The 16,423-nt window shown below is 49.8% G+C and overlaps 1 protein-coding gene across 2 annotated transcripts in view; it reads left to right on the top strand.

Annotated features, from left to right (window-relative positions):
• Positions 1-16,423, top strand: part of LOC141178660 (uncharacterized) — a 38,830-nt gene that overhangs the window by 7,649 nt on the left and 14,758 nt on the right. The window lies entirely within an intron of this gene.

The raw sequence follows: 16,423 nt of genomic DNA, 5'->3' as shown, positions 1-16,423 counted from the left end.
ATGTAGTTTCTTACGGTTAAAAGGGGGGCGGAGCGACCCGACCCACCTGGAATTGACGATGCCAACCTCATGTAAAACACAGCAAGGGGACTCCAAAAAGAGTCTCCATTTTTTCCAAAAATTGTGGCACAGACACCAATTAAGTGGCATCAATTGCCCCAGAGTTGCTTAAAATGGTTGGTGAGGTGATTTTCCTAAATCCTCATGCTTTTAGTCTCCCCAGGATGACACAGGGGTAGAAAAGTCCTTTCGGATCCATGATTTGTTCATCTTTATGAACGTGAGTCTGTCTACATTGTCAGTAGACAGCCGCATGCGCTTATCTGTCAGCACACCACCAGCAGCGCTGAACACACTTTCAGAGAGAACGCTGGCTGCGGGGCACGACAAGATCTCCAAGGCGTGAGTGGCGAGCTCAGGCCATTTTTCCAGATTGGAAGCCCAAAATGAGCAAGGGTCCAGTGACAGTCATGGCTTACATGTTCACTTGGAGATACTCCTGTACCATCCTCTCTAGACGTTGACTATGTGTCAGACTTCTTGTCTCCTGTGGCCTTGCAAAGGATGGTCTAAAAAATTGGTGAAACGATTCCACAAAATTGGTGTTACAAGCAGATACGGTGTTACTGTTACGGTTTGAGTGATGAAGACTCGACAGTCCTACGGTTGGCAAGTTAGAACTGTGAAATTCACTACGTGCACCACTGGTGTTTTGTGGAAAAGCAGGTGTAAGATTCTGTAACAGCCTATGCTGATACTCCTGCATGCGTGAATCCCTTTCTATGGCAGGAATTATTTCGGCAAATTTACTTTTGTATCGGGGATCTAAGAGTGTGGCAACCCAGTAGTCGGGATTACTTCGAATTCTGACAATCCGAGGGTCATGTTGCAGGTAGTGCAGCCCGAAGGCACTCATGTGTCTTGCGCATCCAGGAGGACCAAGTCCTTGTTGTGTTGGTGGCGAGGTAAGGATCATGCTTCCTTCCTCTGCCCTCCCCCCAACCTCGGGTTAGATTCAGTAAAAAATTAGAATTAGATACACAGGCGGTGTAGCTTCCTTCACAGGTGGGCTACTCCGCTGACTACAAGACACTGCTACTATGCCCAAAAAGATTTACTGGGTTAGATGCAGTAAAAATTTGTTATTAGACACACAGGTGGTGTAGTTTGCAACACAGATAGGCTACTCCAATGACTAACAGACACTGCTACAGGCCCAAAAGGATTGGCTGAGCTACATTTAGCCAAATGCTGTGAAAAACACTTGCACAGCACTGGCACAGACCTGCCTGGCAAAAAGTGCTAGTAACTGCTTTAACCTAGCCCTCAAAAGGGCTGCAATGGGGGTGTGGCCTGCAAGACAAGGTGGCAGCAGCTTAACTGCATAGCTCCAGCCAGCCAGGATTAAAACCAGCAAAAAGCAGCACACAGCATCGTCCTACAGCCTATTACCTAACACCCAGTGGCGGCAGAACACCCAGGGCCCATGATGACCAGGGGAAGGTCTCAAAAAAGAGGATCCCCGGCGAGATTGGAGGCTTTCTTCCAGAGGGGACAAACAACAAGAACAGTGAGTAAGATGGCACCTGCTTCCCCTGCAGCTTCTTCACACTCCTCAGGGGGAGGGAAAGCAGAGAATGTGAAACACAGCAGCAGGGATAATGAGCCCACAGCACCAATGACCAGGGCAGATATGCAAGCATTTCTGGCTGCAATTCGCTCCTCCATGAGGGAAGATATGCAGGCAATGTTACAGGAGATGAAAGGTGAGATTACTTCCATTGGGGATTGTACTTCCCACATTGAAAACAAGATGGAAGAATATGCCAGAACGATCAATGCCTTGGTAGATGAAAATGAGGCACTCAGTGAAGAGATGTCTCGAGTCACTGATAAAGTTTATGACTTAGAAGATAGATCCAGACGTAACAATATGAGGCTTAGGGGAATCCCTGAAGAAGTGCCAGATAAGGATCTCTCTGAGTTCATGCCACGCTTCCTGGTTGCTGTATTACCTGAGGTTGCCCCTAATGAATTAATGGTGGACAGGATTCACAGAACACCGAAGCCCAGACACGTAGATCCTACCCTGCCTAGAGATACCTTGGCACGCATTCATTTCTTCACTACGAAGGACATGTTCCTATACCAACTAAGGAAAACCCCCAGGCTGCCTGAGGAATTTCAAAATCTGCAGGTCTTTCCAGACCTTTCTGCGGCTACCCTGGCAAAGAGAAGAGAATTTGCCCATCTGTGCAGGGCATTGAGAGAGGCCGGCATACGGTATAGATGGGGATTCAACCCAGTAAAACTACTAGTACTCCGTGACAGTGGCGTGGTAGCGTGTTTTACCCCTAAACAAGCGGAAGAGAAATTGGCTTCCTGGAAGATTGCCTATGCTCCTAGACAACCTGCTAAGGGCAAGAAAATTGCGCAGGAATGGGTATCGACCTGAAAGAGAGGCGAGGACGCTATCCTGGCTGAGATGGAGCTGTTAGAGGATTGCTGACCTTTTTTTTTCCCTTTGTTCTTGTTGTTCGGCAGAAGCCGTCTGGTTGGTGATCCTCTGGACTGTGAGAAATCTTGCTGAGTGACAGCGAGATTTGAAAATCTCACGGGACCCCGTGGTCAGATTTATGTCTGAAGAATTTACTTTTTTGACTGAAGTTTTCTCTATGGTTTTTTCTGCGGACTTTTTTCCGCTGTGTTGTTTCCTTCTTTTTACTGGTTTTTATCTGTTTTTTTTTTTTTTTCAATTTAACTTGAGGTATATTTCCCCTATTGACATAACTGCTGATCGTTCTAAGGACATATGTGCTTTTTTCAGTGAATGGCTCATGTGGGGGGGGAGGGGTTGGGGTGGGGCAGGGGGGAGAGAAATTTTTTGTATGCGGCTCATAACCATTTCCTCCTTTATGTGTAATTATGAGTATACAATTTCTCTCGTTGAATGTATACAATTTCTCTCGTTGAATGTGAAAGGGTTAAATTCACCTGCCAAACGCTCTATGTTGTGGAGGGAGGTGAGGAAATCGAAGGCAGACATTGTGTGTCTGCAGGAGACGCATTTATTGGCAGCAGATAATCATAGATTGCATCAGGCACAATTCCCCCATATATTCTTTGCAAATGCCCAGACTAAGACAGCAGGAATCTGTATTATGATAAAAAATTTGGTGGCCTTCCAGAACATTCAGATGTGTGCAGACCCCATGGGTAGATACTTGGTGTTGGTGTGTACATTGGATGGGACCCCTCATACGATTTCAGCACTATACGCCCCAAATTCTGCCCAGCTCCCATTTGTGCGAAAAGTCCTCTACCATTTCAACACTTAAACAAGGGGAGGTTATTGTATGCGGGGATTTTAACATGCCAATGGATGGTACTTTAGACTGCTCATCTAGATCGGGTCGCCCTCGGAGAGAATTGGGCAAGTTGGTCCATGAATTTGGTCTGCACGATTTTTGGAGATACACTCATGCCAGTGAAAGGGACTATACTTTTCATTCTCTCCGACATGGGTCATATAGTAGGATTGACTTATTCCTAGTAGACAATAGAGCTCTCAATAGATGTATATCTGTGGAGGTTGGAACGATTACGTGGTCTGACCATGCACCGATCTACCTATGTGTACATCTTGCGCACCAATTCAACCCAACACCACACTGGCAACTAAACACCTCTCTATTATTGAATGACTCTATAATGACAAAAGCAACAGCAGAATTGACATCTTATTTTGAATTAAACGACAATGGCACAGTTTCCGACGAGACTTTATGGACAGCGCACAAAGCGGTGATACGGGGAGTCTTCTTACAACAAGCGTCACAATTGAAAAGAAAGAGGGAGCAACACAGGAATGACCTCCTGACTGAGTTGAAAAAGCTAGAAATATTAAATAAAACCTCCCCCTCTCCGGCTACCACTGAAGCCATATATCAGCTCAAATTTAAACTGCGCTCTGATCTGCTGGCAGTATATGAATATAACCTCCGCAAGTTCCAACTTAGTCACTACGCCATGGGAGATAGGCCGGGAGCCATTTTGGCCAGGCGGGTCAAGAAAAGGGCTGCAAAATCCAGAATAGATCATCTACGGGACTCGAAAGGGTTGATAGCCAGAAGTCCGAAGGACATAGCTGCAGTCTTTACTGCATACTATAAATCTTTATATAACCTAAAAGATGATGTTGATACCCCACAGCCACAACAGTCAGATATTGATCAATATTTGAGTGATTTGAAGCTCCCGAAGGTTTCCCGGGAACAGTTACAAATATTGAATGCCCCCTTCACAGAAGTAGAACTGAATGATGTTATTAATTCTTCCAAATGTCACAAGACCCCTGGCCCAGACGGCATGGCTAATGAGTACTATCGTGGTTTCCAAAAAATTTTTACCCCATACCTTATCAGGTTATATAATACCTGGAGAGACTCTGGAAAAGTAGCAGTACCTAATTTGGAGGCTACGATCGTCACATTGCCTAAGCCTGGAAAGACCCCTGATTCTCCAGGTAATTTTAGACCAATAGCACTTTTGAATAGTGTTGTAAAGATCTTTACCAAGCTCTTGGCTGTTAGACTAAATCTTGTCGTTCCTTCCCTGATATCCTCGGATCAAGTTGGTTTTGTAGCTGGTAGGGAAGCTAATGATGGTACGAGGAGGATGTTGGATCTGATCAAAGTGGCAGAGTTGAGCTTCCTCCCCAGTGCACTCCTGTCGCTTGATGCTGAGAAAGCGTTTGATAGGGTGCACTGGGGATACCTTAAAAGTGTTTTGCTTAAATTTGGACTAAAAGGACCTATTCTGTCTGCGATTAACGCATTGTACTCCACTCCTTCCGCTAAAGTTTTGACGTCTGGTTTCCTCTCTGAATCCTTCTCCATAACAAATGGGACACGGCAGGGCTGCCCCTTATCTCCAGTCATATTTGCTTTATGTATGGAGCCCTTGGCTGAAAAGATTAGAAGTAACTCAGAGATTTCGGGCATCTCGGTGGGGGGATCCTCCCACAAAATCGGTCTATATGCAGACGATGTGGTTATCCCGTGCACTGATCTGGACAGGTCCTTCTCTGCCATTATGTCCGATCTCAAAACGTTTACAAACATCTCGTATTATAAACTGAATGCGGCTAAGACGGTTGTCCTGCCGATTCTTGTTCCGTTGTCACTTAGGCAAAGACTGGAAGGGGCATACCCTTTTCAGTGGGCTCAGGAGGGAATGACTTATTTGGGTATCACCTTAACCCTTTCAAAACAATTGGTGGAAGTAAATTTTACTAGACTGATAAATACGGTGCGGAAGGAGCTGGCGGTGTTACAAAACGTTGTTGCATCGTGGACAGCCAGGATAAATATTTTTAAAATGAAGGTCCTCCCAAAAATGTTATACTATTTTAGGTGTATCCCAATTAAAATCCCTTCTAAAATCATAAATACCCTTCTAAGATTGGCTAATAATTACTTTTGGGACAATAGGAGACCGAGGGTGTCTGGTAGACTTCTGTATTATCCATATGACATGGGAGGGATGGGCATGCCCAATCTCATAGCCTAGTATAGAGCGGCAGTCTTGACGGGAATCAGGGACTGGTGGAACATGGACAGCGGCCACAAATGGTTGCAAATAGAGTCCTTACTTGCCCGAAACCATTCTACCAGATTGATATTGGAGACAGAAGTAGTGAAGCGAAGCACTATGGTCGCCGTGTTACCAACATCGGAGGCTATTATGCATTGTTGGAGGAATTTGGCATCCAAACTGCTGTTACTCCCCAGGACTGAGATCTCTTTACGAGCTCTAGAATATCATATTCCATATATTAACCTTCAACGTTGGGTGTCAGCTGGAGTTCAATCGCTAGCAGACCTATTGGAGGACAATGTAATAATTCCTTTTGATAAACTAGTTATGAGATTCCCGGACCTACGGCCCTTGTTTTACCAGTATTTGCAAATAAGGCATTTACTTCACTCTACACAGACATCCCCCTTTTTTATTCTACCTAAGGATAAGAGCTATGGGTTGTTTTCTCCACACTAAGACCGGTTCTAAGGGGGTTTCTATACTTTATAGGGCTCTAAACGACCCAGATCTGGATGATAAATTGACGTATATGACTCGGGAACGGGATCTAAGAATTTCGATGGACCCTCAGGACTGGCGGGATGGTTTGGATGAGGTCCAGCGAGTTTCGTCGTGTTTAAACCACCTAGAGCAGCTTAAAAACACGCGCATGAGATGGTACTACTACCTGGCACAGATGGTACACTTCGGGTCTGAATCATCATCTTTATTTTGGAGAGGATGCAATGGGGAAGGCTCGTTGGGCCACATGTGGTGGTTTTGTCCAAAACTTCAATCACTATAGGGGGCATTGGATAGTTTGATATGGGATGTACTGGGGACTCACCTGGAGATAACACCTAGTATTGGAATACTTCATATAGGATTAATGGATGTCCCCTGGGAAATTAGAGGAATTTTGTCACATATTCTGATCGCAGTTAGATTAGCTAACGCGGCTAAATGGAAAGGAGTGGGCATTCCTACGGTGGGGGAGATAGTGACCAGACTAAACACGAACTGTCAATATGAAAGAGCTCTGGCACACACACTCAAGGCAAAGAAGAAAACTGATAAAATATGGGAACCTTGGTTAAACAGCCCATTGTCTATACATGGGGAATGTTGAGGAAGCGGGATATTTTGTGCGCCGTTCTGAGTTTGGGTGAGGCGCGGGACGATTCTGGGCCCCTCTCCCTACCTTGCACCTCCGATCTTGCAATAGAGCAAAATATGAGCCATGCGACATTCACAGCACTTACGGATATAAATTATTTCTCACAACCATCTAATATATGGGGAATTTAATGTAATTAATCCATTCTTTTTTCTTTTTGTTTTCTTTTATGTATATGTATTTTCCTTTTTTTTTTATTTTTATACTGTTCATTTTGTACATTTTGTAAGCCCAGAGGTTGGGGCACAGTTTTGGGCATCTGTTGGCCCTATAGATTGTATGTCCTGATTTTTGTGCAAAATTCAATAAACACATTGTTTAAAAAAAAAAAGGGCTGCAATTACAACTAGTCCCTACTCCCTAAACCTATCTCTCTATGTAACTCTGCAAATTTGCTCGCAATTTGTAACGGGTCTGGGAGGTGGAACCTCTGAGCAACTATACAAAGGGGCAGTCCTTGTAAGGAAGCAGGTGGCTCCCAGGGAAGGCAGGCAGGCAGTCACGGCTAGTGACGGGGACAGTCCCTGGGTAAGAGGGCAGGAGGTCACGGCAAGTGACGTGGACAGTCTCTTGACAGGCGGGTGGTCACGGCAAGTGACGGGGACAGTCTCTTGACAGGCGGGTGGTCACGGCAAGTGACGGCTGAGCCTCCAGGTAGGCTAGCAGGCAGGTAGCAGGTGGACGCTCCCAGGTGAGCGGGCGAGAGTCTCTGGACAGGCAGGTGGTCACAGCAAGTGACGGCTGAGCCTCCAGGTAGGCTAGCAGGCAGGTAGCAGGTGGACGCTCCCAGGTGAGCGGGCGAGAGTCTCTGGACAGGCAGGTGGTCACAGCAAGTGACGACTAAGCCTCCAGGTAGGCTAACAGGCAGGTAGCAGGTGGACGCTCCCAGGTGAGCGGGCAAGAGTCTCTGGACGGGCAGGTGATCACAGCATGTGACGGCAGAGCCTCCAGGTAGGCTAGCAGGCAGGTAGCAGGTGAGCGCTCCCAGGTGAGCGGGTAAGAGTCTCTGGACAGGCAGGTGGTCACAGCACGTGACGGCAGAGCCTCCAGGTAGGCTAGCGGGCAGGTAGCAGGTGAGCGCTCCCAGGTGAGCGGGCAGACTGATCCATAGACAGACTGGCTGGGCTGGTAGGCAGACTGTCGGACTGCAGGAATGTCAGCAGATAGACACGTATCAGGCAGGTATCAAGCAGGAAACTGGCAGGTAACTGGCAGGTATCTGGTAACGAGACCTGAGGGCTGAAGCAGAGTGATAGGCTATGCAACAACATTGCTCGGGCACTTCCATTTTGGAGGAGGTGCCTTATATATGGAGAGGTCCTCCGGACATTGGCCGAGGACTCCTTAGGACGGCGCGCGCGGCCCCTTTAAGAGAGGGGGAGCGCGCGCGCGCCCTAAGCACAGTGGCCGGGAAGGAGCGCGCGCTGCCAGCAGAGCGGGAGGAAGACGCCGGGCACGAAGCAGAGAGGTGAGGGGAACAGCGTCCCTACCTAGCAGGAGGCAGGGACGCCGACGCTACAGTACCCCCCCCCCCTTTAGGGCCCCCTTTTTTAGGCCAGACAGAAATTTATCAAGGATGAGAGGGGCATGGATGTTCTCCCGGGGCTCCCACGTTCTCTCCTCAGGACCAAACCCCTTCCAATCTACTAGGAAAAAGGTCTTTCCTCTTACCCTTTTGGTGGCCAGAATGTTCTCTACCTCAAACTCGTTTTCAGCAGAAACCGGAGCAGGGGGCGTACCTGTAGACTTGGAAAAAGAGTTAAGTACCACGGGTTTGAGGAGAGATACATGGAAGGAGTTAGGGATCCGCAAGTTGGCTGGGAGTTTCAATTTATAGGCCACCGGGTTAATTTGTTTGATAACCTCCAGTGGGCCGATGAACCGAGGCCCTAACTTGTAGGAATGAACCTTGAGCCGGACATACTTGGACGAGAGCCAGACTTTATCTCCAGGACGGAATTGTGGAGGATCCAGGCTTTTTTTGTCAGCCTGTTTTTTCATCCGCTCGGACGACTGAAGGAGTGCGGATCGGGTACTCTCCCAAATGGAGGAAAATTCGCTAACGAGAGATTCCGCAGCCGGATTGTCCACCGAGGTGGAGACGGGAAATGGGATCCGAGGATGCTGACTGAAGACTACAAAAAACTGGGATTTGGAGTAAGATTCGCTCTCGTGGTTATTGTAAGAGAATTCGGCCCATGGTAGGAGATCTACCCAGTCTGAATGGTGGGCATTAACGAAGTGCCGGAGGTAACTGGTCAGGATCTGATTGATCCTCTCCACTTGACCATTGGACTGTGGGTGGTAAGCGGAGGAGAAGTCCAGGGTGACGTCTAGCAGCTTACATGTGGCTCTCCAGAAGCGTGAGGTGAACTGAACCCCACGATCCGACACGATGTGGAGGGGCAGGCCATGGAGACGGAAGATGTGGCGGATAAAGACTTTAGCCAGCTCGGGTGCAGACGGGAGGCCCGGCAGGGGAATGAAGTGAGCCATCTTGGAAAAGCGGTCAGCGACCACCCAAATGACCGTACTACCGGCAGAGACAGGGAGATCCGTTATAAAGTCCATAGCTATATGCTGCCAGAGGGCAGCAGGTACTGGAAGAGGAAGGAGGCGACCGGCTGGCAGGTGTCTCAGAACCTTGTTGCGGGCGCAGGACACACAGGCTGAAACAAAGTCTATTACGTCCTTGTGCAGGGTAGGCCACCAGTAGTGCCGGGTAATAAGCTGGAGGGTCTTTTTCTGACCGGCGTGGCCAGCTAGCTTAGACGAGTGACCCCAGTGTAGGACCTTCTCCCGATCAGGTACAGTTACGAACGTCTTACCGGGAGGGAGACGATTTAGATTCACGGGGGCCACCTGCATTACTCTGGCGGGATCAATGATGTGCTTAGGTTCCTCCTCTAGATCAGACACCAGGAAGGATCGGGACAAGGCGTCAGCTTTGATGTTTTTGTCTGCCGGGCGAAAATGAAGAACGAAATCAAAGCGAGCAAAAAACAAGGACCACCGGGCTTGGCGCGGGTTAAGTCTCTGGGCACTCTGGAGGTAAGCCAAGTTCTTGTGGTCCGTGTAAATTATTACCGGGTGAAGAGCCCCCTCGAGCAGGTAACGCCACTCCTCCAGTGCCAGCTTAATGGCCAATAACTCTCGGTCTCCTATAGAATAGTTGCGCTCAGAAGAGGAGAAGAGTTTGGAGAAGAAGCCGCAAGTTACCATTCTTCCGGAAGGCGACTTTTGGGTGAGTACCGCTCCGGCTCCAGAGGAGGAGGCGTCAACTTCCAGGAAGAATTGTTTGTTGCCGTCCGGACGATGCAGCACCGGGGCGGAAGAGAAAGCCTGTTTTAAGGAAAGAAAGGCTTCCTCTGCTTCGGGCGGCCATTCTCTGGGATTAGTACCCTTACGGGTGAGCGCAGAGATTGGGGCAGTCCGGGAAGAGAAGTGCGGTATGAAGAGGCGGTAGTAGTTGGCGAAGCCCAGGAACCGCTGAATAGCCTTCAACCCCTCTGGTCGAGGCCACTTCTGGATGGCAGACAGTTTCTCGGGATCCATTCGTAGGCCGGTCTGAGAGATTATGCAGCCCAAAAACGGAAGCGAGGTCTGCTCAAAGAGGCACTTCTCATATTCTGCCTGAGCCTGAGCAGGACCTGACGAACATCCCTCCGGTGAGTGAGAAGATCCGGAGAGAAGACCAAGATGTCATCCAGGTACACCACTACGCAGGAGTAGAGAAGGTCCCGGAAGATGTCATTGACCAACTCTTGAAAGACGACGGGAGCGTTACAGAGACCGAAGGGCATTGCCAGGTATTCATAGTGGCCGTCCCTGGTGTTGAATGCCGTCTTCCATTCATCCCCCTGACGGATACGGACCAGGTTATAGGCCCCACGGAGGTCCAGCTTGGTGAAGATTCTAGCACCCCTCAGACGGTCAAATAATTCCGGAATGAGCGGAAGGGGGTATTTATTCTTCACCGTGATCTGGTTAAGGCCTCTATAGTCTATACAGGGACGGAGTGAGCCGTCCTTCTTTTTAACGAAGAAGAAGCCTGCTCCCGCCGGGGAGGTAGATTTCCGGATAAATCCCCGGGCCAGATTCTCCTCAATATATTCAGACATGGACCGGGTCTCAGCAGCGGACAAAGGGTAAATACGCCCACGGGGAGGAGTAGCGCCGGGTATCAGGTCGATTGGGCAGTATTATGGTCTATGAGGGGGTAATGTCTCTGCCTCCTTTTTATTAAAGACGTCCGCATAAGACCAATAGGGAACTTAAGACCAGGTAGATTGGCTGGGGTAGGAGAAGGACGGACAGGATGGACGGGAACTAAACAAGTCTTATGGCAGTCCTGTCCCCAGCGAAGGACTTCTCTGGTCTGCCAATCAAGCACGGGTGCATGTTTCTGAAGCCAAGGTAGGCCTAGCAAGAGGGCGTGAGAGAGTCCAGGCAGAACATGAAAGAAGATGCTCTCAGAGTGCAGCATTCCCACCTGCAGAGTTATGGATTCGGTGATGAGTTGGATGGGACGTGGTAAGAGGCCCCCATCCACGGCAGCGACAGATAAGGGTACAGCCAGAGGTTTGGTGGGAATGCGGTATTTCTCTACCAGGGACTGAGAAATGAGATTTCCGGCAGCTCCAGAGTCAAGTTGGGCTAGTTCAAAATAACGGTTCTCCCTGCAGATGATAGAGACCAACAGCAACAGAGATTGAGAGGGTTTACTCTTGTCTAGGACGACCTCTCTGAGCGATCCTAGACACAGGCATTTCCCGACCTCTCCGGGCAGGAACGGATCTGGTGCTCCTTACTGCCACAGTAGAAGCAGCTCCCCTCGGCACGGCGTAACTCTTGACGGGTTTTGACCATCTTGGTCTGGTCGACCTGCATAGGCTCGGGTGAGTGCGCCTGGGGAGTAGCGGGAGAAGTGACGGGTTTCTGAAAGGTAGGGGCTAGACGTGGAAACCTCCTCTCACGGGTGCGCTCCTGGAACCGGATGTCAATCCGGGTGGCAAGAGTTATTAAGTCGTCGAGAGTGGTAGGAATGTCCCGACCGGCGAGTTCATCTTTAATACGGCCGGACAGACCCTCCCAAAAGACAGACACCAGGGCGTCGTTATCCCAGGCCAGCTCCGAAGCAAGGGTACGGAACCGTTTGGCATATTGGCCCACGGTGAGATTTCCTTGACGGAGGCGTAGCAGAGATGATGCAGATGAGGTCTTACGTCCTGGTTCGTCGAAGACTTTCCGGAAAGCCGTGAGAAAGGCTGGCAGGTTGGACACCAGGGGGTCTCCTCTCTCCCATAGAGGATTTAGCCAAGCCAGTGCCTCCCCCGTGAGATGGGACATGATGAAGGCTACTTTGGCTCGGTCGGTGGAAAACTGGTGTGCCAACAGTTCGAAGTGCAGAGTGCACTGGTTAATGAAGCCCCGGGCCTGGCAGGGATCTCTGCCAAAACGAGGAGAGGCGGGGACCGGGAAGAGATGCCATAGTGTTGATGGGCAGCGGCGGTGCCGGGGAAGTAAGTGTGCGAGTGGAGGCAGCTCCCGATGAGGTAGTCAATGTGTCCAGGCGGGAGTTAACACTACGCAGGTGACTCAGCATGGACTCCTGCTGGGACCTCTGACGGGAAAGTTCATGACATAGGTCCGAGAGCGAGGGAGCTTGGGTGCCACCGGGTTCCATGGCCCGAGCAAACTGTAACGGGTCTGGGAGGTGGAACCTCTGAGCTACTATACAAAGGGCAGTCCTTGTAAGGAAGCGGGTGGCTCCCAGGGAAGGCGGGCATGCAGTCACGGCTAGTGACGGGGACAGTCTCTGGGTAAGAGGCAGGAGGTCACGGCAAGTGACGGGGACAGTCTCTTGACAGGCGGGTGGTCACGGCAAGTGACGGGGACAGTCTCTTGACAGGCGGGTGGTCACGGCAAGTGACGGCTGAGCCTCCAGGTAGGCTAGCAGGTGGACGCTCCCAGGTGAGCGGGCGAGAGTCTCTGGACAGGCAGGTGGTCACAGCAAGTGACGGCTGAGCCTCCAGGTAGGCTAGCAGGCAGGTAGCAGGTGTCCGCTCCCAGGTGAGCGGGCGAGAGTCTCTGGACAGGCAGGTGGTCACAGCAAGTAACGGCTAAGCCTCCAGGTAGGCTAACAGGCAGGTAGCAGATGGACGCTCCCAGGTGAGCGGACAAAAGTCTCTGGACGGGCAGGTGGTCACAGCACGTGACGGCAGAGCCTCCAGGTAGGCTAGCAGGCAGGTAGCAGGTGAGCGGGTAAGAGTCTCTGGACAGGCAGGTGGTCACAGCACGCGATGGCAGAGCCTCCAGGTAGGCTAGCGGGCAGGTAGCAGGTGAGCGCTCCCAGGTGAGTGGGCAGACGGATCCATAGACAGACTGGCAGGGCTGGTAGGCAGACTGTCGGACCGCAGGAATGTCAGCAGATAGACACGTATCAGGCAGGTATCAAGCAGGAAACTGGCAGGTATCTGGTAACGGGACCTGAGGGCTGAAGCAGAGTGATAGGCTATGCAACAACATTGCTCGGGCATCTCCATTTTGGAGGAGGTGCCTTATATATGGTGAGATCCTCCGGCCATTGGCCGGGGACTCCTTAGGACGGCGCGCGCGGCCCCTTTAAGAGAGGGGGAGCACGCGCGCCCTAAGCACAGTGGCCGGGAAGGAGCGCGCGCTGCCAGCAGAGCGGGAGGAAGACGCCGGGCACTTAGCGGAGAGGTGAGTGGAACAGCGTCCCTGCCTAGCAGGAGGCAGGGATGCCGACGCTACACAATTCACACCGTTATACTGTATAGCGCCCACAGCAGCAGCAGTGCCATCTAACACTCAGCTGCAGCAGTAAGAAAATGGTGGCGACGGGGAAAATGGCTGGATCTTATAGGGCAAGGACATGTGACATACACAGCCAATGACACATGCCCTTGCTTGTGTGAAAAAAAAGCACTTTGCTGCTTGTGTGCACTGCTGATAGGCTGACAGACTGCACCGCCCCACTGTAAATGCGGGAAAGAAGAAAAAAATGGAGATCTTCATTATTTCTGCAGAGATCCATCCCCTGCCCCTCCCCCCGCCCACTCTACGCTGAAACTGTCTATTAACATTGATTAACAGTATTACTGTGAAAAAATCCAGTTACGCTTTTGGTGCACGAACAGTTATCGAACAGCCAAATTTTTTGCAAATAGTTCGAGTTTGTCGAACGACTCGAACTCCGCTCAAAACAGCTTGAATTTGAGATTGCCGAACAGTTCGAGTCGAACACCGCTCATCTCTAGTGTGCAGGAGAAAGACAATAAATAGTACGTTCTGAAGGAAAGCAAAAATATAATGGCAGTGTGAATCTGGATTCCAGGCAGGGAGCAGAGTGGAGACAAAGAGCAGGATAAGGTCCTTAACTCGGGCCAGGAGGCCTACTTAGATGGTACAGAACTTTGCCCTGAGTGGACAGTAGGCCTATTTAAAGAAGATTAAGTTATCTTAAGCAAACAATTGTCTATACTAGAGAGGAAGGCACAGTGTCCCCAAACTGGGACACAAGTTCTCCTATGGAGAACTGAAGATGCAGTGACATAGAAAGGAGTATGTGGCCCTCATCGAATGGACTTTCACATTACTAGTGAGGAGTCGTACCGATGCACCTCAGCCAGTGTGGTCCTCACAAATCAACTGGGAGCTGAGAGTAGGTCTGAGGGTCCGTAGCGACACATCTCAACCTGTATAGTCCCCACAAGGGATGATGGGCTTTCCCATAATAGTTTACTGGACTGTTGTAGCTTGTAACAAAAGTTATGTACCGCTACATGTAACCGTAAAGTTCCTGACTCTGCATAATGCAGAAGAAGCATTCATAAAGTGTTGAAAAGTTTAGTTTTGAACTTTGGTCTCCCTCATTCATCTCCATACCGTCTGGTCAGGGCCTGCCAAGTACAAAAGCAGCATGCGATCTGCAGAGTTGGAGATATGACAAATATATATGTGTGTGTGTCTGTGTATATACACTGCTCAAAAAATAAAGGGAACACTCAAATAACACATCCTAGATCTGAATGAATGAAATATTCTCATTGAATACTTTGTTCTTAACCGATGGAGGCCTGAATTTGGAGTCACCCCCAAAATTAATGTGGAAAAACACACTACAGGCTGATCCAACTTTGATGTAATGTCCTTAAAACAAGTCAAAATGAGGCTCAGTATTGTGTGTGGCCTCCACGTGCCTGTATGACCTCCCTACAATGCCTGGGCATGCTCCTGATGAGGTTGCGGATGGTCTCCTGGGGGATCTCCTCCCAGACCTGAATTAAAGCATCTGCCAACTCCTGGACAGTTTGTGGTGCAATGTAATGTTGGTGGATGGAGCGAGATATGATGTCACAGATGTGCTCAATCGGATTCAGGTCTGGGGAACGGGCGGGCCAGTCCATAGCTTCAATGCCTTCATCTTGCAGGAACTGCTGACACACTCCAGCCACATGAGGTCTGGCGTTGTCCTGCATTAGGAGGAACCCAGGGCCAACCGCACCAGCATATGGTCTCACAAGGGGTCTGAGGATCTTATCTCGGTCCTAATGGCAGTCAGGTTACCTCTGGCGAGCATATGGAGGGCTGTGCTGCCCTCCAAAGAAATGCCACCCCACACCATTAGTGACCTACTGCCAAACCGATCATGCTGAACGATGTTGCAGGCAGCAGATCGCTCTCCATGGCGTCTCCAGACTCAGTCACGTCTGTCACATGTGCTCAGTGTGAACCTGGTTTCATCTGTGAAGAGCACAGGGCGCCAGTGGCGACTTTGCCAATCCTGGTGTTCTGTGGCAAATGCCAGGCGTTCTGCACGGTGTTGGGCTGTGAGCACAACCCCCATCTGTGGACATCGGGCCCTCATACCACCCTCATGGAGTCGGTTTCTAACCGTTTGTGCAAACACATGCACATTTGTGACCTGTTGGAGATCATATTGCAGGGCTCTGGCAGTGCTCCTGCTGTTCCACCTCGCACAAAGGCGGAGATAGCGGTCCTGCTGCTGGGTTGTTGCCCTCCTGCGTCCCCCTCCACGTCTCCTGGTGTACTTGGCTGTCTCCTGGTAGCGCCTCCAGCCTCTGGACACTACGCTGACAGATCCAGCAAACCTTCTTGCCACAGCTTGCATTGATGTGCCATCCTGGATGAGCTGCACTACCTGAGCAACTTCTGTGGGTTGTAGAGCCTGTCTCATGCTACCATGAGTGTGAAAGCACAACCAACATTCAAAAGTGACCAAAACATCAGCCAGAAAGCAATGGTACTGAGATGTGGTCTGTGGTCCCCACCTGCAGAACCTCTCCTTTATTGAGGGTGTCTTGATAATTGCCAATAATTTCCATCTATTGTCTATTCCATTTGCACAACAGCATGTGAAATTGATTGTCAATCAGTGTTGCTTCGTAAGTGGACAGTTTGATTTCACAGAAGTTTGATTTACTTGGAGTTATATTCTGTTGTTTAAGTGTTCCCTTTATTTTTTGAGCAGTGTGTGTGTGTGTGTGTGTGTGTGTGTGTGTGTGTGTGTGTGTGTGTGTGTGTTATAGACATGCTCAGGAAAAATTGCACAACACATTTTGTGGTCCATTTTCTATTGTTACCCTTGTGAAAAAAAAAAAAATTGGGTCTGAAGTAAAATTT

The sequence above is a fragment of the Phyllobates terribilis genome, unplaced genomic scaffold (genome assembly GCF_046119375.1).
Source record: "Phyllobates terribilis strain yellow unplaced genomic scaffold, ASM4611937v1 Scaffold_29__1_contigs__length_15306474, whole genome shotgun sequence".
Taxonomy (NCBI): domain Eukaryota; kingdom Metazoa; phylum Chordata; class Amphibia; order Anura; family Dendrobatidae; genus Phyllobates; species Phyllobates terribilis.
The sequence above is the reverse complement of the archived record's forward strand: the minus strand, read 5'-3'. Positions and strand labels throughout refer to the sequence as shown.